The 26,452-nt window shown below is 47.7% G+C and overlaps 1 protein-coding gene and 1 long non-coding RNA gene across 7 annotated transcripts in view; one reads left to right on the plus strand and one right to left on the minus strand.

The window, feature by feature from the left end:
- The window catches only part of LOC115314388 (zinc finger protein OZF), an 81,996-nt gene that overhangs the window by 34,644 nt on the left and 20,900 nt on the right, over positions 1 to 26,452 (plus strand). Inside the window, exon 1 of one of the 6 annotated variants that reach the window (XM_040208172.3) lies at positions 16,172 to 16,254. The exons of 4 other annotated variants lie outside the window; for them this stretch is intronic. The gene's annotated coding sequence lies outside the window, so the exon portion shown is untranslated. Of the gene's footprint in view, positions 1 to 16,171; positions 16,283 to 26,452 lie in introns of those variants that run through there. One more of the 6 variants, XM_042294668.1, reaches the window with a different exon arrangement.
- LOC120838313 lies at positions 9,269 to 12,511 on the minus strand. The gene is made up of 3 exons (XR_005715075.3): positions 12,431 to 12,511; positions 11,813 to 11,967; positions 9,269 to 9,365 (listed from the first exon to the last, which is right to left on the minus strand). It is a non-coding gene; the product is annotated as an uncharacterized LOC120838313 (long non-coding RNA).

The raw sequence follows: 26,452 nt of genomic DNA on the forward strand, positions 1-26,452 counted from the left end.
CACGACGTGTCTACTTCGAGTTGAATATGCATGCGTACGATTTCTTTACAAGGTGAGAATGTCGCCAATCCCGACTTCGACCCGGGAGTGCTTTTGCTAAAGGAAAATCGGTACGACCGAGAGAGACAAGACCAGTTTTTAAGCCTCTTACGATCTCTTAGGACCAGCTCCGCTGCATCACATCCGGACGTCCGCTTTACACGCCGTAGGATCGGGTTCAATCCCCCGTAGAACCTTTTTTTTTTTTTTTTCATATGTTTTTTGATGTCTACTTTTCTTTTCTTTTTTTAAAATTATCACTGAAGAAACAAAAAAAAAAGAAACAAATGTGGTGGACGTGGGATTTCCTTTTTGACACCAGTGTTGCCAGATGGTCCCACCAAAAAACCGCCAAACGGCTGGGAGGTATAGCCCAAATATAGCCAAAGCCATAAAATAAATATAGCCCAAAATAGCCTAGACTAAAAACAACCATTTTTAAGCCTTTTATTGACAATTTTTCATACGCGTAAAAACAACACGTTACATTCCATTTTTCAACCCTCAGATGCGCCAGTTTCTGTGTACATTAAGTCCCCTAATAAAAAAAAAAAAAAAAAAAATGAAAAAAAAAGTTTCAGAAGGATGAAAGTTTGTGAAACAATGACCCATCCTTCGTAGGTTTTCAGAAGTAGAAAACATACATGGACAGCTGTATTGTGAAGCCCGGGAGATATGATCATACACTAAAAGAACAGAATGCAGAAGCACAACACTCAGAACAAGAATATGAGCATCCCCCGTTCTGGTTCACGCTATTTTTGATTGTGTTTCTTTTCTCAAAGTGGGCGATGCCTAAGCATTTTTACTATGAGCACCAAAGCTGCGCTTGGAGAGTTCAGTCTAAGTCCGGGTAAAAGACGCGCTACCGGGCCTGTGGTAATAGTGCAATATGTTTGTTTGACTTGTTCCTTTGCGCTGTGGGGAGACCGCTTGAACTCTGCTAGCACGTGCTTCTCTGCGCATTGTGAAAACCCCGAAGTTTGTAGAAGTTTGAAGCCATTATCCTTCCTCTCTCTCCTCTCGACTAGCCAAAAGAGAAACAATTTTTTTCTCGAAACTGATTAGAAGTTCGAAAATTAACTAGTCGAACCTCAAAGTTCGACGTCGAACCTGAGGTTCGACAAGAGTTCGCCGCACCCTTAGGAATAGCCCAAAAATAGCCACATAGCCAACCACGAAATTTTGACGCCAATTAGAAAAAAATGTAGCCCAATTTGGCTATATATAGCCCAATCTGGCAACACTGTTTGACACCTGCGAACTTAATGTAATCACTTTCCACAAGACTCCAGCGACCTATAGACCTTTTCCATAGGGGCGCCACCACCAAACAAACATGGCGGCTGAGTCCAGGTCGCGTCGGCTCGGCCGGGCCGCCTGAACAGGTGGCGCGTTCAATTTAACAGATTTTCTTTTGTTTAATGTCCAATTTTATAGGTATTTGAACTGAGACGGTTAAGTGTAGCCGGTGAACATAAACTTGAAAAGCATGGTTTTGTTTTCCCGGTGTTTTTTGTTATTTACATGTCAAACTTTCGTTTCGGAGATTTCGTCCAAAACCGAAACTATGGGCTCCGGAGAGACGGTAATACACTAATCAGTTTTGATCTTCCAAGGAAATAGGCAATGACTACAGAATTCTTCCACCGAGAGTAATATTCAGCTAACTCGCATGCCTCGACCTCTCGACTTCTCTGTCCGCGAAATCGAGCTTTTGTGCGTATCCGCGTTTAAGAAACAGCTCCTGTCGTCTGCTCGGTCAACAACACAGGCTGCAGTAAAATTACGAACATTAAGCAAGCGCTTCTTGAGCCAAGGAGCATGTTAACTCGCCGGCACCCCACTAAGCAGCTGATACTCGTATTTCAATTCAGGTTTTAGTAGCAATCCAGAAGTCATTTTGACGAGCGGGTTATGTATTATATTACGTACTATATGTCCCACTAAAGCGATATTAGTATATTCTTCGGGTTGAAATATGAGCTTAGTTGACTAGATATTAGGTGAACTGCCGAATAAAAGTCTATTTGACAGACAGAGAGACACTACTTAAACTTAGCCAAATGGTTCTAGCCGGCAGCACGGAGACAAACTGAAGAGAGTCTTCATTGGAGTTCACGCAGAACCTCTCTGCATTGAACTTTACTTCGAATCCTGAACAAAGAAAATAAGTTTTTTTTTTGTTGTTGCCGGTCAACCTGAGCAATGTAGACATATAATGCTGCTGGCTTCGACGGGGGTATAATATAAATATTGGAGGCGCGATAGATCAAAATGCCGTGACAGCTTCTAACGTTGCGAGAAGCGTCCCCCACCTTTTGAAAGCAGATAATTTCCCTCATTCATCATTTGCAGCGAGCAGGTTTTCCTGAAGCAAGTAATTGCGAAATCAGCCCAACTCCTTCAGAGTGGTCCAGAGGCGTTTTCGGCGAAAAGCAGCCAAGATGAATAGCCAACGCACCGACCGGCGTGGGTGGCTCAAACTTGAAGCTAATCGAACACAACCAAACTCAAGAAAAGCAGCTATCGAACCTTCCCATGCACTTAACTGAAACATTGATGTTCCCTCCAGTGAAATGCCTCGTCTGCCGTCCCCAGTCCACTGTTCTACATCCTTATAAAGAAACCCCTTATCAGTTATCAAGTAGTCGTCACTTTGAATGTGATTTGAGACAGACAAGAAATCAAAACGTTTTTCCGTGATTTCTCCCCATCCAAAAAATCGAAAGCACGAGACCGTCTGTTGTGGAGTAAACGGGCTTTCAAACACGTGATGGAAGGAAACAATCTACTGAGGCTTCACCACACTAATGAACACTCAGGCGAACTTGAGAAATTTTCGGACCTTCGTCTAATTACACTGTTCGCCATCGCGCCGACAACACGTGTCCGCGAAAGTCACCAGAGACGCGGAGGGGAGCGGAGCGACCTGGACCGGCTGGTTCTCGGTTTTCCCGCTTGGCGGCGTCCGTTTTGCTGGAGTCGCGAATATAGCGTCCTCTTTCCGAGGTGCCCGTAAATGGTCTACAGGAATTGCATCCAGCCATTGGTCCCGACCCCGTTGATCTTTCGGAAACTCTGTCGCACAATGCCACTTCTGTTTCGGACGCAGGACATGTGAGCCAGCTCTTCACGCAACATCTTGGGTGTATTCTTTTCGGAGCCGATCAAAATTCACCACGGGCACTCACTACTCATCTCCAACTCCTCAATATACAAAACAACTCATCTTGGAGTACAGAACAACGAGCAAAACATACATAACTGCAAAAGAATCCCACGGCGAACAGTTCCCGTACGCCGCATGTCGTCTGCTACCGGGAAGGAGAAAAAAAAAAAACAAAAAAACACACGGCCGGGTGTAGCCACGTGACTTCCGCCACTCGCTCTCTTCTCTCCACTTCTCCGACCTCCGTCGCGTTTCGGTTTCAGTTTCGAGCAGTTGCGTCTTTTGGCTTTATTTAAAAAATACGCTACTCTGTTGCAAAATATTAATTGGGTAGTCCTCCGACACCATAATAAAACGCCTGGCAAAAAATTAAAAAAAAAAAATTTGGGGGGTGTCAGTGTCCCTTCTGACACCCCCCAAAAATTTTTTTATATTTTTTGCCAGGCGCTTCATTATGGTGTCGGAGAACTACCCAATTAATATTTTGCAACAGAGTAGCGTATTTCTTTAATAAAGCCAAAAGACGCAACTGCTCGAAACCGAAACCGAAACCCGACGGAGGTCGGAGAAGTGGAGAGAAGAGAGTGACTGGCGGAAGTCACGTGGCTACACCAGGCCGTGCGTTTTTTTTTTTTCGTTTTTTTTTCTCCTCTCCGGTAGCAGACGACACGACATGCGGCGTGCGATGCAGCGTGCGGGAACTGCTTGCCGTGCGATTCTTTTGCAGTTATGTTTGTTCCGCTCGTTGTTATCTACTCCAAGATGAGTTGTTTTGTACATTGAGGAGTTAGAGATGAGTAGTGAGTGCCCGTGGTGAATTTCCATGATCGGCTCCGAAAAGAATACACCCAAGATGTTGCGTGAAGAGCTGGCTCACATGTCCTGCGTCCGAAAAAAAGTGGCATTGTCGAAAGATCAACGGGATCGGGACCAATGGCTGGCTGCAATTCCTGTAGAACATTTACGGGCACCTCGGAAAGCGGACGCTACCTGATTTATATGCTCCTTGCATTTTGTGGAAAGTGATTAGATTGAGTTCGCAGGTGTCAAAACGGAAATCCCATACCGTTTAATTCAGCGAAGTATCGTCCACAACATTTGTTTGTTATTTTTTTGTTTGTTTCTTCAGTGATGATTGTAAAAAAAAAGAAAAAGATATGTAAACATAAAAAATTGTTTGCAAAAAAAAAAAAAAATCACGGGGGATCGAACCCGGTCCTACGGCGTGTGAAGCGGACGTCTTTCCCACTGAGCTACTGGGGCATCTCGTTTCTGGTGGATCTCTTTCCTTAGTAATAATTGAGCCGGTAAACTGTAAGTGAAAGTTTGCTGTCGATTTTTCTCTAGCAAAAGCACTCCCGGGTCGAAGTCGGGAAGCACCACGCTTTGGGGACATTCGCACCTAGTAAAGAAATCGTACGCGTGCATATTCAACTCGAAGTAGACACGTCGTGCTTGACGTTTGCGCGAGCGATGTCTTCAGCCACGAGAAGGGAGCGGCGGCTCGGCGACGTCTTCGTGCAAATCGGCTTGGTGGCCGGGCGTGTCGTACGGGATGAATACCAATTCTTTTGATCAGTCCCAAATTTCTCTTTTAACGGTAGACAGAATTAGCCGGTACCGCGAACGACAGTTCTGAAATAGAGGTCCCACGCCCGTCGTCCGCTGCCATCGCCGTCCCCGCGAGTAAACGACGAACGCACAGAATGCTTCCGGTTGTCTGTGGAACTTTTTTTTTTTTCAATCAACGTATTTACAGCTTTTTAGAAGCCACAAAAAATGGGTTTCATATTTTTTTCTATTTTTAATATTGAGTGTGTGCCTTCAGTGACCCACGACTTTGATTAAATTTGGTGGTCGCATCGATACCTTAGAAAACGGCCCGTGACCGCGAAAAAGAGAGTGAGCGAGACTCGAACCGGCGAATTCTTGATCGGCGGTTTTCGGCCGGAAAGAAACCGAATTTCGAGCCGCAAATTCTGTTCTGGGTAGTTGAGCCCTCATATGTCACGTACAACTAGAAACATCGGCGAGCATAAACACCCTGTCAGTGTCCCTTTAAGTCACACGTATGACAGATGAAAAACAGATGAAATAGAATATCAATCAGTCAATTAAGGAGTTACAAAATGCAAAAGAAAGTACCGTATTTTCTGGACTATAGTCTGCACCCGGTTTATAGTCCGCAGGGGGAAATTTGGGGTCAAAATTAAAAGATTTTGCTTAGATAGCCCGCACCCGGTGCATAGTCCGCACCTGGTGCTTAGTCGACACGAAAATCTTCTCATAGACGGCACACGTTTACAAATGTCTGCTTTTTAGCTCACAATAAAGCCTATAATGTGCATAAATCATCATTAACATACACTTTCGTGTTCAAAATTCGTCACGTCTCGTCATAAATAAACGATCTTGAAAAACAATTCCACACGCGTAGATAGTCCGCACAGCCAGAAATTTCAACTTTTAAACATGTATAGTCCGCGGACTATAGCTCGGAAAATACGGTACACAAGTGGAGGCAAGTTGGCAAGCTACAGTGCAAAGTTGAAGATCGCTTCGTGCAGCCGCACCGACTTTGTGCAATCTTTCTTATACGGGTGAGCGTAACCGTGCACGTGAAAGTAAACGTAAGTACACAAGCGGAGGCGGGTCAACAGGCCACAAGAAAGTCAAAGATTGCACGATCGCGCCGTGCAGCCGCACTGACTATGCACAATCTCTTTCCGTGCGCGATAGCTCTGCTGAACAAGGCTGCCACTGAGAAACTATAAATTAAGAATGCGACTTTTTTTTTTTGGCAGGGGAAGTAAGTCTGTCACTTTTACCATTGAAAACGGGTTGAAATCAATAACGAAAGGAATACTGAAGAACCAGCGAACCGGAAAATCAAGCGGAAAATAACATGAACCAGGTATCGTTGATACCCGAGGACGAGGTCAGTCGTAAATCTATACCCATATCCATAGCAGCTTGGCGACTGTAGGAAGGACTGTGGTTCGTGCCGTTTGTACTCACGACGACGCATGTGCCGTTGCAAATCGTAGTCCCTCGTCAAATCTATCGCAGCGAAGGCTCTGCTGTTGTTTGTGCCACGACCACTTTGCTTATTCGGTAATTCAGACATCACGGCAAGCGAAGGGCGGATCGCGTTACTGCGTGCAAATAACTTTCCAGTGGTTCATACTTAAAAAAAAGGCACTTAGGTTGGCTTTTTCGGTTTGCCAAGCTTGAAACTGTACTGCACAGTCCAAAAACAAAACACGGAACTCGACCGCGAGTTGAAACTGATCAGCGAGTTCAGCGTTATTCATAGTTTCAAATATTCAAAGAACTCGAATACTTCGAACAGTGAAAGTGCGAAGCGAATTGAATTGAATTGCAAGCACAGTTCGCGAAGTATTTAAAGTTTCGAATATTTGCACACCCCTATAACCATGTATCTATATTGCTTCACCGTTTCTCAGAAAAAAGGTCTACAGTCAAGTTTCCGCAGTGTAGTTATGTTTCTCGTCCGACATTCATACCTCAGCTGAAGCAAATGTGCCACGGGCAGAGTAGCTCTTTAGAAAGTTCCCACTTTGCCCTCTTGCTTGATGGTGGTATCTCGCTGTAGAAGTTAAGAGAGTGGCGGCTTCAGGTGTCGGTTCTGACAATAGCCCAATTCCTGCCCTCCACGAGGTGGCATCATGTTTTCACTACGGTTGTTTAAAGCATGTGAAGACATTGTGCTGCCTTTTCAAATGGTAAAAAAAAAATAGACTTGGGAGTTTAGGAGAACTTTGAAGTTATTGTATTGGGCTGACACTCCTCAGCACAGGCATCCTCGTAAATGCAGATTGTTAAACGACAGTTCCTTCTTTTCATCGTTGTTACTCGCCACTATATAAGAACTAATCTTCCGTAAGGTAGCGAATAGGGCGAGTTGGTAAAAGTTATGCTTGCCGAAAACCGCTCAAACGACGACGACGGGGTGAAGACAACAAACACGACAGGATGCAGCTGTTGTCGCAACTAAAGTTTTGTTAGTGAAATTAACAAAGAAAACAGTGTAACCGACACTGATTAAATCAACAAACACCTACTTATCTATTAGGCACTACACAATATTTGGAGCTGAAATTGTTCACACACCACTATTCATATTAACTTGCAAAAAAGCAAATCTCTTTATTTGACGGAGCTACCGACGGCACACTGCCAGTGTGCCGTCGGTAGCTTTTGCATTTAATTGCATTATGATCACTGCCAGTTGTCAATAAATTGTTGTCTTTTTTACCAGAGTAGGATGTTCTTATTTTATATTAGCGGCTTCATTAGTATACAGAATGGGTGATTATTAATTTTAGATGAATTAGTAAATATGCCCAATGAACTTCAAGAATATTACAAAAAAGTGGACATATTTTTAATAAAGTGATGAATGCGAATTATGTTAAATTGCAACATTTGACCCAGAATCCGCTAAGTTAAAAGAAATCGGTGAGCTTTTCTCCGCATCCGCTCAAAGGTCGGTGAGCTTTTCTCCGGCGCCCATTCCTAACACCACTATTCGCTTATATACGGAGGACCACGTGATTAATAGGAAAATATTTAATGTATCTTGCTACCCTTTTACACAGTGACCTGTTGTGTGGTTGGTCATGGTGTCGAGAATGGCAGATGAAGAGCAACAATAGTAAAACTAAAATTTTCAGCTTAGTACAGAAGTACCCAGTTTCGTCATTAACGGTGACATTCACTTGACGTCACTCGCTAGGTTCGCTGCCATCGCCCACCACGGTCGCCATCTTCGAGGTCTCTTGCTATCGCGAATGCCATCTGGCCGGACCTTTTGAGCGTGGTTTAGCAGTATTTTACAACTTTAGAGGGTCTTTTTGATCAAAACTAGGGGTTATTCTTATACTTTGGTGCTTTTGAAGCGCCGTGGGAGTATTTTTTGTGTGTTTTAGTTCGGTTTTGTCGCTATCGGACTCGTTTACCGCGGCCGCGTTGCTCCCTCGGCTCCATGAAGCGCTCCGTGTCGCCCGCCGTGCCGACGGCGGTAGCTCTTGCAAGAACTAATTTTTCTACTTCGGTGCTTTTGTAGCACGGTGTGATTTCTCTTTGTTTTGTTATGCTAGTTTCTTTATTGCTTTTCTCTAGCGGATTTTTTGTACTACGGCCGTGTAACCGTGTTGCTCCATCGCCGCTGTGTCGTACATACGTCGTGCCTTCGGTGTTCGTTCCTGTGCAGAAGCATACCGTGCGGTTCACAGAGTGCGCAGCTTATGAAAAATGCGGCGCCTTTTTCGTAAGCCCAAGCGATTTAAAAACCGCATGTAAGCGATTTGGCGAGTGGGAAGACAAGCGACGGCGACCCGCTTCGCTGCCGCTCGGTCACTCGCGCGACGAGGCAAACCGCATGAAAGCGACGGGAGCACACGACCAAGGCGATGAGCGCTAAGTTTTCTAGAAATCCCAGAACCGAGCTACGCGACGAGTGACAGTGAAGGGTGAACCGCATGTAAGCGATTTAGCGAGCGACGGCGACAGTGACGGGAGTCGGCGACGAGCGACGGAGATTTCTCGCGATCGGTCGTCGCGTCGCTCGGTTTTTGGATTTCTAGAAAGGGTCGCTTACCGCCTTCATCGCATGCTCCCGTCGCTTTCATGCGGTTTGCCACGTCGCGCGAGTGACCGAGCGACAGCGAAGCGGGTCGTCGTCGCTTGTCTCGTCGCTGTCGCTCGTCTCGTCCCGTCGCTCGCCAAATTGCTTACATGCGGCTCAGCCTTTGCACACGGTACTCGGCGGCAACAAGGAAAACGGCCCGCCCCCGAGACAAACTTTTCTTCTCTCTTCTGTTCAACGAAGCTTCAACGATATGAAATTAGCACACACTAGCATCGGACGACCGCGTAGCGTACCCAAGCCAGTCAAACCGAGACCTCGAAGATGGCGGATCGACGGTGGCGACAGAAAAAATATTTACACCTTATCATGGAAATCTCAGATATATATACCATTGCAAAAAATAGCCAGAAGACCTTTATCGTCTTTATAAGGACAAAAAACTAAACCCATAGCGTATAATACTTCCTTTAGTCCTCAGCTAAAATATGCATCACTGATCTGCACACAAAACCAGGCTGATCGCTGGCACCAGTTTCTTCCCTGGAAACAAAGAAAATTACCATGTGTAAATTTATTACATTTTTCCTACACAAAAAAAAAACAAAAAAAAAACATATTCTTTGCTGGCTCTTCCTATCTATTTTTGCGCACACGTACCGTCCTCTCAAAAGTCAACTAGTCGGCCCAAGCACATCATTGTGAAATAAAAAAAAGTAAATACCTTAGATCTGCCGCATCACCACTGTCCATATTGCTATTTAATATTTAATACCAGTTTCACATGTGTTAAAAAAATTCAGTGCTGATTTAGAACTGACTTACTTTGGTAGTTTAACCCCTCCTCATTGGGATTTAATGATGAAGATAAATTAAAAAAAAAATGAAATTGCAAAACTTTATATGGTGCACTATCATTTCCTTAAATTTTTGCTAAATAAAAACAAATATTCGTCAGATAGCAGGCGTTGGCTCAGGTACTTGCCACTTATTCTTATGCCAAAACACATTTTCGCTTATCGCACAATTATTCTCAAAAAAAAAATCGTACAGCTGGGAATAATTACCCGACGATAAAGGCAGCTTCTTTAATTGGCTAACAGAACTTGGTCGTCGGAAAAAGATTAACGACGGCGCGCAATATATTTCGCGTTACAATTCAGTCCCCCTTGTTTTTCGTTGTAATGTAAGTTCATAAATTTCCAAAAATTGTTAAATAATGGTATGTGTACAATTTATTTTTTTTTTTTTTTTTTTAGGGTTTTTTGGATTTTTGAGCAACTAACACGTTTGCAAGTCCGGCTTCAGGGCGCTGCCATCTTGCTCGCTGGGGTGCGCTTGGACACGTCCTAATCCGATTACGAAGCCTTGCTAAGGCGTCATAATCGGATTATTGCCGCTCCCAAGCGCACCCCACTGGGCAAGATGGCGGCACCCTGGGACCGGACTTGCAAACGTGTGTATCTGATATTTCGACTGTTGTCCTCCCAAACGTTTTCTCCGCTTTCGTCAGTCTCCTTCGGTCACGCCTGAGGAGAGTTCTGATGGCGCCGCTCGGACCCAGATCCCGTCTAGAAAGCGCACGGGACAGTGTACTCAGGGACGGCGCCAAAGGGAGGCGAGGGGTGGCGGGCGCCTCCCCTAAACTTTGTCCTGCCACCCCAAAAAACATGCCAGCCTTTACACCCTCCCCCCCTTTCCTCATCCTAATTTTCGCGCGCAGACCCACATACGCTACATGGTTCGTCATTTTCCTAATTTCCTCCTTCCATAGAAAAGCCATTGGCTTGAAGGATAGCCAGCCTAAAGAGGTCTCATACCGGACGTTTCGAACTTTTTCGTGCCGTCCGCTATATTTTTTTTACGCACCCCGTGAAGAACGATGCATGAATATCTGTATGGCTTGCCGAAGCTAAGGAGCGTCGTCTACCTCTCAATTCCTCTGTCGCCAACCATAAAAGACTTCCTGAAAGTAGCTTCACCCAAGTGATTACTCGGAGAGAGTTGAAATCCCATCTGCACTGCGCCGTCGCTTCGTACCTGCCAGACAAAGGAACTCAAGGGCACTGTTCATGTTCTGACCGAGGAAATCTCCCAAAGTCCTGACACGCTCGGGCCGACTGCCGAGTTCCCAATGGGCGGCTTTGACGTGTCTAGGTCATCCTGCTTATTTCAAGTCTCTATGGAGTCCTTGAAGCAACTTTGGTGATGGCGACTGTGTGTCTGGCGGTTCGAAAACTGCCATGCTCCCATCATTCGTGACCCTGGGGCACGGAGTCCCTTCGAGGGACTATCCCAAGAGGTTGGAGGAAAACTGAAAGTGTTTCTGTATTTGGGGGGGGGGGGGGGGGGGGGGGGGGGGGGGGGGGGGGGAGGGGGAGGGAGAGGGAGGGAGTAAAACAGTGGAAGTGCTGTATTTGGACAGAGGGCTATCGGAACTGGAAGAAAGCACTTCATAAGGAAGGCGGACTACGACGCAGTGCGGCACGCAAGATGTCCCAAACATCATCGGCTTCCGTCAAGCAGATGAAGAAAAGTGGCGCGGCTAAATCAGTCGCCGTGTAACTCTGCCAGGCGTATTCAGCAAAGAAGGGAGAATCGTCACTACATCTACATGATCGCTGACGTGCTCCGGTTTCCCGCGGTGCAGGGGACTGCCTAAAAAGCAGATGATGAGTCACGACAAGCGTGAGCGTGCTTATTTAGTATTGCGGAATGTAAACATGCCTGAATATTTTGCCGGTGAAATGCTACATTAACCAGAGTTGTACATAGGTTGTAAAATAATGAAATAAACTGAGCTGATTTCTATTAAAAACTCCCGAAGCGCCAAGTCATGGTCCCTGAATATTTGTTCTTTAAGTCGGATCGAAAGCTCATGCCTCCCCAAATATGCCGTGCGCCTCCCCACTGCCCCCTCACTGTGAAAAGCCTGGCGCCGTCCCTGAGTGTACTTGTTGCTCGGGTTGACAACAGCACCTGCCACTTACCTTCGGTGACAAAAGGCGGCAAGCCGCCGTCGAGTGCAGGCTCGCCATCCTCGCCATAAACGCGACCGTTTCTTGGTTGCCGGTGATAGCGCGAATCGTTTGGGAATGGGAGTCCATTTTGTCGTCTGCAACTTCGTCTGCTATCGTGCACCCGCCTAAACCGAGGAGGATAGAGGGTAGGAGAGGGCATGACGTCAGCCGCATAGCCTCCAGCAACGTTGGCCTCCACAAGCCATGTTCCCTTGAAGCCTCGCCTCTTTCTCATTTTCCCCCATTTTGTCGTCTGCAACGTCGTCTGCTATCATGCACCCGCCTACACCGCCAAAACGAGCGTGTGCAGAAAGCATACACGAGGTAAAGAAATGGAGCTACACTTTTGTAAATCTAAATCGCAGAGCCGAACAGCGCGGTGCAGATCCCCAGGGCTGCACCCTCAAATCGAATGCGCTCGGGGCCACACTTCCGCACCGGTGCAGGATGTGTGGGTAAATCGAATACGCTTATTGCCTGCGTTAGCACCTCTTGGGTAGCTTTAATCTTCGCGCACAGCGTGCAGACGCATTGTGCTCTTTAGCGTCTTTCAGCCATCTAAAGGGCGTTTCCTCCAAAAATACTTACCTTCCCCAGGCTGCACTTGGCCAACCTAGAGCACTATATAGCTCCTACGGAGCAGAGTAGCGCAATCCTTTGAACGCCGTGTTTTGCCGACAACATGGCCGACAGAGCGGCTCGGCGCGAGTCACGTGGTACTCAGGGTTCCAGGAGGCGGCCCGCCCTATGGGAGAATACATGGAGATCGATACAACACGGCTGATTAAAAAATGAACGGCGAGTTCACAGTTTTCAAAACTAGTCTGCCGTAAAGTTAGTAAAGCACTAAACACTTTATCAAAGTTTTAATAATATCGGATGCGTGTACAATACATGGCGTTATCGCGAAGTCCCGCAGGACGCTTGGCTTCATCACCCGCGTCGCAAGGCCAGGTGGGTAGTCCTGCCCTCATTGGAATACTGCTCTGCAGTTTGGTCTCCCCCTCAACAACACCTAATCGAGAGACTGGAGAGTGTGCAGCGCCGCGCAACCCGCAAAATCTGCGCCTGGTCCCCTGGCACGACCGACGTGCCGCACCACACACGGCTCACAACCCTTGGCTGGCGGCCCCTCGATCAGAGACGGCGGATTTCTCGAGTTCGCGTGCTGTGCCGATTGCTCGACGGATCTCTTTCGGGGACTCGCCTATCGGCAGCCGTACGTCTCGGTAGAAGATCAGGTCAGCCCGAACTTCTTCGAGGCAGGACTGTTCGTCACACTGAATCCCTGCTGCCTGCCGCCATTAGAGACTTCTTGACCATACCATTAGCTTCTCGTAGGCCTCTGCCCACGTCGCACGATGAATCCCGGGAACTTTGCAAGGTATTCGCTAAACTAATGCCTTCGCGTCTGCTGCCATCATGATCTTCACTCCCTCACCCCCTCTTCTTCTTGAATCATAATCATCACCATCGCCATCGTCATCAGCAACATCATCGTCATCACCACCACCTCCATCATCACTTCCATCATAATTTTAACGCTTCTAAAGCTGGGTAGTGCTTTAGTAGTGCTGTAACTCCCAACGCACACGGCGGCAGGCTGGCAGACGCACACGCGTAAGGGTTTTTGCCTATCTGCCCTGCCTTGCCTGGCGCGCCGCCGTGTGCGCACCAATTTAAGTGCAAATAAATCACTCACTCACTCACTCACTCACAAATTTTGAGAAGGCAATTTCCAAGGCAATGGCGTTTGAAGCAGACGATTTTTGCTCGCAGCGGAGATGGGCTTTTCGGGTTGGCCGGAGCGGGTCACGTGAATGGTGTGACGTCGCCGTGTCGTCTGCTGCATGATGCCGCTCAAGCAATTTTTAAAAAAAATTCAGGCCCTTGCGGGGCACAAAACTTAGCGCAAATTATTCTAAAATGTTCCATTATTATGTCAAAAACGATTGCCATTCCGTATATTCCCACAATACTGAAGAAACAGCGATTGTCTCACGTTCTCCATGCATTTCTGACCGCAGTTGGAACCTCCGGGCGTTCGCCGCTAGTCGCCGAGAGACAGCGAAGGGAGAGTGGATTTCAAGACTGTAGAGATTACCAAGCAAAGATTAAGTGAATGGTGGCAGAAATCGAGAGAAAACTAGGTATTTTCTTAATCACTGATGGCAAGGGGGTTTCATAGCCTCACTTTCTTTGCACTGCGGAGTGAATATACCGGGTGAAACAAGGAGACGGTAGGCTCTTTAAATCGACCGGAAAATTCGGTTTCTTAACCTATCGCGCTACGACTTTGTGCAGCGTTGCCCACAGATGGTGCATTTTTTTCGTAAAATTTGCAAAGAGCGAACTTACCTGAGGAAAAAGTAAAGAAGGAAAAAGGCTTAGCTCCTATGGAAACGCAGCGACGCCACCGGTCTGCAATCAACACGGCGCCGTTTCGCACGGTAGACAAGAGATGGCGCAAGCGGTCGCGACGCCAACTGCCGCCAACGAACGAGCAGACGACGCCGAGAACCGGCGTTTTTAGCAGACAAGGAACTGCAGTTGCTTGTTGTTACCGCGCCTGTTTTTATTTCTGCAACTGTCACCGTTTGCGGAACGCGCGCCGCTTTTGATTCAAAAAGATCGTCTGCTAAAAACGCTGGCTCTCGGCGCCGTATGCTCATTCGTTGGCGGCGTTCGTTGCGCCATCTCTTGTCTACCGTGCAAAACGGCGCCGTGTTGATTGCAGACCGGTGGCGTCGCTGCGTTTCCATAGGAGCTAAGCCTTTTTCTTTCTTTACTTTTTCCTCAGGTAAGTTCGCTCTTTGCAAATTTTACAAAAAAAATGCACCATCTGTGGGCGACGCTGCACAAAGTCGTAGCGCGATAGGTTGAGAAACCGAATTTTCCGGTCGATTTAAAGAGCCTACCGTCTCCTTGTTTCACCCGGTAGATTTCACATTTAAATATTCTAAGCTTAAATGGTAAAACAAAATGGCTAGGTGGCGTAAGCTACCGCCCGATCCAAAGGGCTCAGCCGTATTCATCCATCCATCCATCCATCCATCCTCTGCAACGAAGGAGCTATATAGTGCTCTAGGCCAACCCACCGTCGTCTGTGGCCTTGGTCGTTCACGTCATGATCGAAGTAGTGTCCTCCTCAAGGCAGAGGGGTTTCGCAAAGCGTCCCGTCGACGCCTGGACTCGATGATGTTAAAATTAAAATTAATCTAGTTGGTTAAACATGGTGCGAAAAAGCGCAAATGGTTAGGAAGAGAAGAAGGGGACAGGACAGAGCGCCTGGACTCGATTTCGTACCTCTCCTGTAATCCACCGTGCCTGTAAGCAAGGGCGGATACCGACACAACGCGCATCTGTTGTCCGCTGTTCTAGTTTCGCTTTAAAGCTCCTGGCTCACTGATTCTACACTTGACACCGTGATCGCCACCTCCCCGGGCTCAAGAACGGCCTTAGTTTCTGTTTTAAATATAATAATTTTCATAAAAACACGCAGTATTTTATTCAAATGCCAAGAACTCGCGCAGTGATTCACGCCGATTCGCAGCAGACGCTCGTTCGGTGACGCAGGGACCAGAGGGCGAGAGTCACCGTCCAATTCAATGGCTTCAGCTTCAGCCGTGCAGAGCCGTATATGTAGAGAGTTTGGCCATTCGTTGGGAAGTATAGGAGACAAATGCGGAGGCGCCATTGGCCGAAAGCGGGCTGGGCGTGTTCCAGGGCGTCTTCAGAAATTCGAATGTGACCAACCAGAAGCCGGAAATAATACCCTGGCGGTGGCTTCGAGGAACAAACCTGATAACTGCATTGGAGTAACTCTCGATGGCTGAAAATATGGTACACGTGATGTTCCAATCACACTCATCTAAGATGATGGTGGAAGAGTGCGACTAGCGGAAAGATCGACATAATCCTTACGCCAAACGCCGAGCGCCGGGAATCTGCCGTCAGAGCGGTCACACCCTGTCCGCGCAAAACAGAGTTGAGCGGCGCATTCGTTTCTTACATCTTTCTGCATGATCATGATGAAACAACACGTGAACCCTATTTTCAACCATAAAGAGTTACTACACTTCACTCTTACGGACTTATTAAAACCATATACGAACAGAGACCTTCGATGATCGATCGGCTCAGAACTGTTTCTCGCTACCACCGCTAGGGGATTATTTTCGGCTTCTGGTTGGTCAAGAGAGCATGCCAAGCCCTCTTTCCGAGTCTGCCGCACGCCCTGGCTCTGCCCGCGCCTCCCATTGACCAAACTCTCTACATATACGGCTCTGCAGCCGTGTTCTTTGATCCATCGCTCGTTTAGCATTCTCTCAGCAACAACAACAACGGACCTGTGTGAACGTGAAGTTCTTTTTACGCAGTTTTACGTTCGATGACCACTACTGAACAGACAGGTACTGTTCCCAAGACTGAATCCGTTAGGTGCGAGGCAATTTATTTGAAATAATCTTCACGCTGAAACGTTAGGTGCGAGGCGATAGCTTTGAAATAAACTTCACAAGGCCCCCCCCGCTCACGGCCCTGGCTTCATGTGAGCCTGCTTCAACGTCGACTTTTCGCGCTTTTGCAAGCGAGTACCGTTAACTGAAGCCGTGAAGACGCGCGCTCGCCTGATCGTTTTAAAGTTTTGAGCAAGAAACGGACCAATTAAAATTAGGCTGTGTCTGCAGTGCCGTCCGACGGCACTCCACTCGAGCCTGCCAAGTGCCGCCTGAAAGTCGGTCGGCTCGTGTCTCTTTAACCGCCGCCGCCCGCCCTGCGGTTAAAGTTAACCGGCTTCAAGCAAATGGGCCCAGACTGTTGCGTGAATACATCTAACACTGCATTGACAATGCCATCGTTCTAAGCCCCCTCATCCGTTTTGGTTATTACCAGGCAATCGTCAACAAATCGAAATACCTTACTGGCACTGCTCGCACCCAAATTCTCGCCAATGGTTTGGTCAGTCTTTGCCAAAAGAGCGTAGCCAAGCGCTCCAGTCAAGCATGCGTCTATACAGATTCCTTCTTTTTGTAACTTATATATACCTTCAAACAGAACGAAAGTTGACAAAGTAAAACCTGAGCAGCTCCAAGAAACAATCAACACCCCCACCACTAGTATTCTGGAACTTGGCCGCACCGTTGTCGTCAATACACTCGCACACCGACGCGAAGAGGCCCTTATAGGGAACAAAGTAAAACAAATCAACAATGTCTAAAGAGAACGCAGCAGCATTTGCATGGGTACCAGAATTCAAGTACTCAGCCACCGCCTCTGAGTTTTGCACCGAAAATGGGTCACTAAGTTCCAAGGTAGTTAATTCCTTGTTAATTGTATTGGCTCACCAATTGCTGCCATGCCCCTCTTTGGGTGAACCCTCCTTATGGGTTTTAGCCGTGAAAAAGGCTTCCATTTATCCGTCATTGCTTTTCTTTATGTCCCTTTCCAAGTCGCGCAACTCAAGGCCAGTGCACAACCTTAAAGCGACGCTCCTTTTCTTTGGGTCGAGTTTATGGTTTATGGAGTTCTCAGTTTATGGAGTTCTTAAAGGGATACTGAAGCGAAACTTGAAATACATTTATTATGGTCAGAAATAGGTTCAATATGGTCAATGATAATCATAAATCATAATCGCGCGTTTGTATTTTGAACGGATGGCTATATTTTTCACCCTGATGGGCCCGATTGGGCGCGCGCTCAAAAATCGGCCATCGGAGAGCGCGATGCGTCTTGGGATATTGGGCGCATTCGTGACGTCACTTGTGCCGGTCGGGAAAGGCTACGGCGTGAATGTTGTGGTTACGAGCGTTGCCACTTGGTGGCGCGTCGACGATTTACGACTGTGACAACGTGGCCGTTTGAGATGTGCAAGGGCTGCACGCACGCTGCACCACGGGACCACGGCAAGTCGGCAACCACGGCAGCACTCACAAAACCAGCTCTGAGGCCGGATTCTCAAAGCGAATTCACGACGAAAAAAGTGCGTACGACAAATTTGAGAGAAAACCCGTGCTCTCGAAACGAAATTGTCGTAACCTTTGCGCAGGTTATGACAGAATCCTACGACAGCTCCGAAGCTGTCTTACGCGCTTTTTACGATCAAATCAACAAGGCCGACAGCGTCGCTCAGTTACTTGGTATCGGCCACTAACGAACATTTATTTTTCTTCGTGCTCTTCTCGCGCGTCCCGACTTCAACCAGCAAGAAAAAAGGAAGGAGTACTTAAAACAGACCACGATCAAGAACGCAGGATCCACAAACACACGAGAAGAGCTACAACAGCCACGATTCTGCCGACCGAGCGAGCTCGGCAGAATATAGTAGGCCTAGCAGCAACATCGACTCGGCGCACCGTTGCTCCGGCGGTCCTTGGCCAAAACCGTCTGTCCATGACCGGCTGGCCTGCTGAATGTAATATGCCCGCGCGACCCTTGTGGACCCTTACCGGATGAGTAGTTTGATCCCTGAACTAAATTTCAGAGGTCAATATTTCCCCCTTGTCATCTCGATCTCCTTGTTTTCCGAGACAGCGGTGACGAACGCTGTCGTCGAAAAGGGACTCTCATTGATTATATCTCCTTGTTTTGTGTGATATAGAGCTCAAATAAACGCCATACGGATTACCTTGGCAACTCGGTATGTACACTCTGTTATTAGTATGCCATTTTTATTCTGACTCGACGCTACGTCAGTGTCGAGCTATACACCAACTCAACTCTCCTACGTCACGCCGCGGTGGTGGCGCGCCGGACGCACTTCCGGTCTGAAGCGGTGGGCAGAAGTCGCCGTGCCAGACATGCATTCCTGTGTTCCTTTGGAAGAAACGAGACAAAAAACCTGCCTTCTCGTCAAAATGCTGCGATGGGGGCTTTACAAAGAGAGTCTGGGAAGGTTTGAAGATCAGTTTTCATGTGTTTTTGCACCCTCCGTTCGTCCGAGAACGTCGATAGCAGCCGTGAAAAGGGCAAACCTGACGCTGTCGAACTACGATTGCGTGTGCGGGCCACAATATGTAGTCGCCAGATGTATTTGCTTTGTTCCAACATGACCGAGAGAAAACCCCCAAGTTGTCTGGACCACCCACGGATTCAGTGCGTCTTCAAATTCACACGGCCGCCTGATTGTTCGAACTTTCGTCTGCTCTTTCAAAGTTGTCTGCTTTTTGTCGTCTGCTCGTTCAAACAAAAGCGGCCCGTAGACCAAACTTTGACCCGGTGATTGCAATAAGAAGTAATTGCAGGCCTCAAAAGACTTAAGTAGGCTCGGTGTAAGCAGTAGATACAAGATGTTGATCATTGGTACCGGTGGCCATCACCTACTTGTTACGCTTTGTCTGTTCCCGCTTCCGATTTTCAGTATCGACTTCGATCATCGCCGTTACCTTCTACACTTTTGCACCACGAGGGTCGTCGCGACCGAAAATAGCTAGAAGAGTCTCATCATGGTTTTGTACGTCCATTCTGCGGCGGTCATGCAAATACATCGCCGCACGTCAAATTATTTATGCAAAGTTTAGCAGCGTAACGAGCCTTGATGATTTCGCTCAGGCGATTAAAGTGGTAAGACATTGCGATGAGGACGTAGAATCGACAGCTCCAACGCGAAAAAGAGTATGCAGACTCTCACAGACGCCGACAACGTGACATTCGAATGGTTTGTTGACGCGGGACGCGGTGCTTCTTGCCCGTACTCCATTGCGCGTGCGTTCCAACTGTCGTCTGCTCTTTCAAACTTGGCTGCTTTTTGTCGTCAGTTCTTTCAAACGACAGCGGCTCGTAAACCAAACATTGACCCGGTAATTGCGATAAGAACTAAGTGCAGGCCTCAAAACACTTTTGAAGGTTGGTTGGGGTAAGTCGGCTAAGTGTAAACAGATACAAGAAGTTGTTGATCATTGTTACCAGTGGCCATCACCGACTTGTAATGCCCGATTCTACTTGAGGTTTTCAGTATCGATGTCCACCATCTCAGCTACGGTCCACGCTTTTGCAGTCCGAGCGACGTCGCTACTGAAAATAGCGAGCAGAATCTTGACGTGGGAGTCAGGCCTTAGCGCCCATTCTGCGGCGTCCACGTGAAATGAATCGCCACAAGTCACATTATTCACGCAAAGTTTTGCCTCGATAGTTTTGCTGAAGCCGCTCAAGTAGTCAGACATTGTTAGGAGGACGTAGAATCAACAATTCCAACGCGAAAAAGAGCACGGGGACTCCCACCGACGCCGACAACAACGCAATTCAATGGCTTGTTTATGGGCGACGGCGGGCTTCTTGCCCACCATCCACGGCGCATGCGCGGCGCCGGTGACGTCCGCTAGGGGCGCTCCGGTTTGTTTGTAAACATGAGTTGGTGTATAGCAGTTCGTGGGAGCTACGCGATGTCGGTCTAACCTTTCTTTGCCGAGTGTCATGTCAGTATCAAGTTGCAATCGTAAAAGATCGGTCCAGAAGCACTTACCGAAACGCGGTCTAACAGAGCGAATCCACCACTTCGATCAAACGCGCGTGTCCGCTCCGAGTGTGAACAGGTATTTGGCATTTGCGTGGCTCTTGCTGACACCCTCGTAGTTCAAACATATCCTTTTTAACGTCGGCTTGCAGCTCGCGACTCGCAGCAACTAATAACGGCCGTGCCAGAAGCATGCTCGGGCCGTGTCGTGCAAAGAGCCGCAACGAGAACGAGCTCACTGTGGCCAACTACGCTTTGGCTTTCTCCGCCAAGGCTTTGCGAACGCGTTCAGGCCTAGGCGAATTCTGCCGGCACGCCGTATTGCCGCAGAACGGCGCTGCTATTTTGGCACAAGTGATGTCACGAGAACTTCCCCCCATCCACCAGATGAGAATTTGAAATCGTTTAATTATGTTTAAAATTAGTTCTCCTTTTTTTTACAGCGCAATATTTATATTTCCGAGGTGGTGCCTGTCCCTAGCCCATATTTATGCAACAAGATCGGCGCTAAAATTTCGTTTCACTACCCCTTTAAGAACAAGGATGGAAGAACGTAGGAAAAAAATTAAAGCCGTTTACAATTCCCTGTAACGCCGGTTAGAGCGCAGCTCTTGAGGAGGAAGATGGAAGCGTACTGAGGGATAGGTGACTCCTTGAGGTCACGTGACCTCAAGGGGGTCAAGTGACTTCAGGGGGTCACGTGACCTCAGGGGGTCACGTGACTTCATTGGGTCACGTGACCTCATTGGGTCACGTGACCTCATTGGGTCACGTGATTTCAGGGGGTCACATGACCTGAAGGGTTCACGTGACCGTAGGGGGCCACGTGACCTCAAGGGGATCACGTGATCTTGGGGGGTCACGTGACCTCAGGGGGTCACGTGACCTCCGGGGGTCACGTGACCTCGGGGGGGTCACGTGACCTCGCGGTTACGCCGACGGCGACGCCGCTCAAGCCGGAAACGGGCCCCTAAGAGCTGCGCTCTAAAAAGGGTTAAACCCGCAAAGAGGTAGTTAGAAGATTGGTGGAAATCATCTAGGAAAAATTGAACGAAGTAGTAAAACTAATCAGCAGAGCTGGGGAAAAGCGGCACAGAGCAAACTTGGGACCCCCTCTTGCGTGGCTCCGGCCAAGTGCCTCCACCCTCTCTTCCAGTGGGTTCGGCAATTAGGTGTTGGGTAACCAGAGAAAAATTGACGACTCGCTGAGGGGGGGGGAAGGGGGAGGATGGGACAGGAAAGGGGATAAGGCGGGGTGTCATGTCTAGTTTCTTTGACTGATGTGGCACTTAAAAAATGGCAGAGGGGAAGGAAAAGTGGCTTAGAAGGGCGAGGGGAGGAACCATACTTTTGGTTTCTAGGCGGGATGGAGCAAGCTACCGCCTGTTATAAAAAAAACAGCCATCAGCATCCATCCATCCACCCAACAAAGATATGCAGCGCTAAGATGCTACCTTCAATCACACTTTTGTGCCTTGTCAGCCTCGAGCGTGTTCACGCACGTCAAGCACAGCCGAAGGCAATGACCGCTGCTGGGAGCTGGGCATATGAAAGAGACGTGCCTTGCTCTTCTCACCCATTCAGTGACTAAAATAATTTTTAAATTTGATTGGCAAAAATTAAGGTACTCAAAATGGCTCACAAGACATTGACTGCAGACATTCGCCACCCACTTTTAGCATCTTTCCCGGTTTCAAATTTCGCAACTGGATGCATTGCCTGTGGTCTCAAATGAAGGCTTCAAACTTTGACTCTGTTGCCTGGAGCTCATGGTCATATCCCTGTGCCTACAAACGTTTCTGAAAACCAGCAGTGATAGCATGTCAACAAAATACTCAGTATCAGCATACTACACACATAGCCTTTTCTTATCTCTTTTCGTTTTGTGGCAATATATACGTGGCAGACATTGTCACATCAGTTGCCATTGTGATGGCCTTGCTGAGGGTACAACCTTCTGCAACATTCATTTCACACCACAACCGAATTCGTTCTCCGCAAGAACAAGTGTCGAGTGGCCAAAGGCATGGTGCAATGATATCACCTGGACGCCCCTAAAGAAATTGACAGGGTTTTGTTCACTGCAAAATTAAGCTATGCATCTGCGAGGGCTCAATCTCGTCCCAAATGTAGTGCTAGCATGTTCACAAAAAGTGTGCAACAATTTTTGATTTTAATATTGACATGAATATGCTTTAGATTAAATGAATTGCAACTATCTAGGTTTGATTGCAATATATATTTTTTATGTTTATAAAAACATTACGAAATGTTTGTTTGCCCTTCAAAAATTGTGTTTTCGTGGTTTTTGTATATATTAAAATATGATAGGGGGGGGGGCCTAGCACACAGTATTTTTGTTGTTCAGTACACTCAGTAGTTTAAAAAGAGCAAACATTTTTATTTTACTAGGCTCTTAAGTGTGTTGCCATGCCCCACGTGTGTGCAAAAACAAGTTTTTTTCTGCATGTTCCGAGCATCCAAAACATAAGCAACAAGCTATATCAAAAACTCATACAAGATTTATATAAAGGAGATCAAGCATTATAAGCTGTGAAGATTTAATTCAATTATATTAAATAATAAAATTTAGTTTTCCCCGCTGCAACTCTAAACTTCTTGACGAAAGAGGAACATTTCAGTTTTTCTAAATAGGTGGATTTGAGGGTTCCGGGGTTCAACGAATTTAAGAAGCAAATTTAGCATTAGTATAGGCACACCTGATGGGTTCCAGCCTTACAGTTATCTCCGATTTTGTATCGTTCGAGTCCTAACTCATTTAGCTGTTAGTATTTATGTCGTACTGACAATGCAAAAATGAAGAGATTGTTTTGCGACACCTTCAAACTTTAAAGGCTGAATCACATGTAAGCGATTTAGCGAGCGACGAGACGGGCGACAGCGTTTGGGATTTCTCACTGTCACTCGTCGCATCGCTCAGTTTTTGAATTTCTAAAAAATCTTGCTCATCGCCTTGGTCGCTTGCTCCCGTCGTATTCATGCGGTCTGCCTCGTCACGCTACTGACTGAGGGACAACGAGGCAAGTTGCCATCGCTTGTCTAGTCTCGCCAAATCGCTTACATGCGGTTTATACTTCAAGGGGTCCTGCAACAACTTTTTGACTGGTTTTTAATTTGCATCAAACCTGAGCGTACTGAACGTAGTAACTTAGTGAAACCTTTTCTTTTTGTTCTTGAATTTTGCTTTATTTTAAAAGTTATAGACAAATTAAAATGACAAAAACACGCAAAAAATGACTTTCTTCATGACGTCTCTGGTCCTGGCTTGGGTGGCCGTGGACTAGAGGAGGGGTAGTGAGCTCAACGAGCGCTCACGACTGCCGCACTCTGTGTTGACGGCTCGAGAGGGTGGCACTAAAGCATGTGCTGGATAGGCTGGATGAAGCGGGCGGCCAGGGTGGCTCGCATTGCATTTGCTGCGCGGCTAGACACTAATTCGGCATGACACTTCATTGGCCTCAAACGGCAGCAAACCTGGGGTAAAGATCAGTTCAGAACGGGAGCCATTTCGTGCTGCCAAACGGCCAAACCGCAAGCCGAACCTGCTCGCCAAAGGCCTTCGGAACGCTCGGAACCGGTCGGGTCCTCCAGCCTAGCGCCACTAAATAAGCTACGCTTCAAAGTAACAACACTTCACCATATTGTGTCTTAAAATCATGGTTGCCAGTTATCTGAAGCTTTACCTGAAATCACAGGAAACGCTTTTCCGCTCTGCACAAATGTTTAAACAACTCGCGGCAGAGCAAAGCAATATTACATGACCTTTTTAACACCGAATCTAATCCGGAGGAAGTCGTACATTTGAATTATGACGATCGGCAGTTGCGTCTGCTCCGCATACGAGCCAAAACGGCGGCGCCCACAACAATGTTGTGGAACGGAGTGCCGATACTCTAAGCGCAGCTCATTTAGTGGCTCTACTCCAGCCCATAGAACTGCAGCACTGCTGCGTACATCCGGGACTTTTCTATGCTCGCCTCTTGGTGGTCTATGATCCCACTAGCCTTTCCTAGTATGCGCCGCCTTTTCCACCGCTTGGTGGCGGGTATGTCGACGGGTCATTTCTTGTTTCCGTACTTCATAAACCGCATTTGTTTCTTTTCTGATCTAAATTACTGAACAAAAACTACTTCTATAAATAATTGAAACGGTTTGCGCCACTTATATTTTGTATTTCGGCTTAAAGGGACAATGAAGGCAATTTCGGATGTCTTTTTGGCGATTGAACTGGGTTCCAGGCACGTCTCAGGCCACGTTGCCCAAATTTCAGCCGAAACCGGCGCTTGTGTGCCGCACAATTCAATTAAACAGTCGCGGTAAGAATCGTACCGGGATCGACTGGGGCGACGCCCCAAGAGTTGCGGGAGAAGCCAGGAGAAGCGGAGCTCACGTGACCGATGCGGGGCCAAGGAGCGCGACGTCACAAGAGACGCGTCAGCGATTGGTTGAAACAAGAAACGTGCCCTCGGTCACGTTTTTGTTCGCGATGTTTAGAAATACTGTTCTAATTTCCGCTTGAATAACTATCAAAAGTATAAATCGGATCGGAAATGATTACTAAACCGTAAATAAAGCAGCTTCATTGTTTTTTTTCTTTGCTACGATGGACGCGAAACCGGCAATGAGCAACTATGGGCCAACACAATAAAATTAAAAAAGAACACGGTACTCGAAAGATTTTGCAAAATGGTAGCTGTAGATGGCTGTTCTAACGGTCGACTGAAGACCAGTATTCGTTCCTGTGACGCTAGTTTTCACGTGTGGGTAGCTGTTCGTGTTCTTTGACGACAAAAAAGGGACGTCTGCGGAGGAACCGGATCCCGGAACGGCGGGATCCGGTTCCTCCGCAGACGTCCCCTTTTTGCCGCTTTCCCCTCCGCGTCTCCCCCGCGTCCGTCCTTCGGCATGCGGGCCGCTCGTTGCCGGCTGGGCGGTCTCCGTCGGGTGATGGCAGTGGCCGCCACACACATACTCCCGCTCCGTTGGTGTTCGGTCACTGAACGGAAGCTCGAACTCGCTCGCGAGAGCGGCATTCGTCCATGTTGACAGTCGGCGCAACGACCGCGCCACCGCGCTGCTATAACCCACCGTGGTAACCAGAGTCTCGATCTCCTAAATACTACCGATACCGACTATTCACACTTGACGTCACTCCCTACGTCACCTCCGTTTTTGGAGGCCCAGAAACGAGACTGGAGATGGTTCAGTTTCGGTTTCTTTGCTTCTTTCGTCGGCACATAAATACGCGTCATAAATGTCTACAAAAAATTGGGCGGCATGCTATGTTCCCAAGAAGCGTTAAAACACCATTTAAAAAAATTAAATAAAATCCTCTTCATTGTCCCTTTAAAAAAAGCTTTTAGTGGCTCTGACCAGTCGTAAGGCAGGAGTTGGCCAAGACTGGCAACGTCGCGATGTCGTCACATGCTGCGCACGTTCGGTACCACGGGGCACCCCCGTAGGTGAAGGAGGCTTTCGCGTTGTCCTTTTGAAATATGACGCACTGATATTTAATTATTCTCTCCATGCCCGCTGGGTTGCCCGAACCACGAGATGTGAAAACTGCAAAAAAGGTAGACGCTTAAAGGGCAACTCCGCTCAATTCAAAAGATTTTGGGATAATGAGTGATTTCGAATTAAAAAGCCCTAGTAAAGGACACTACGTCGTTTGCTTCGCGAAAATGGGATATATATTTTTAAATCTAATTTTAAACGAGCGGAAATCGAAACCGAAACTTCGGCTCCGTCCGGCCGCCAAGTACATGGCCATCACGTGGTACGAGATGTCACGTGATCCTCGGCCCGACGACGGGCGGGATTGGGGCGGGCGTGCGGCAGGCGCGAGTGTCGTCTGCACCGCACTCTTCGCCATGTTTTGGTGTCTACACCATTCAACGACGTCTGCATAACTGCGGCATAAGTCTGCGACTCTGCGCACGTGGTGTCCATAGTGTGGACAAAACTCCGAGAGGCAATAATCACAAACGGTGAGACGACGACGGTGGTTGTGACGCAGAAGACGGCGGTAACGGCGGGACCACGGCGGGCTTTTGGTCTGCTCCCAAGAAGCGCGCTGCGCAGGCGCGTACGCCAATCACGTGGACACCGCTGAGCGCCGAAAGGCAGCGTTGCTGAAGTCA

Source organism: Ixodes scapularis, unplaced genomic scaffold (assembly GCF_016920785.2).
Source record: "Ixodes scapularis isolate PalLabHiFi unplaced genomic scaffold, ASM1692078v2 PGA_scaffold6__148_contigs__length_123643588, whole genome shotgun sequence".
Classification (NCBI taxonomy): Eukaryota; Metazoa; Arthropoda; class Arachnida; order Ixodida; family Ixodidae; genus Ixodes; species Ixodes scapularis.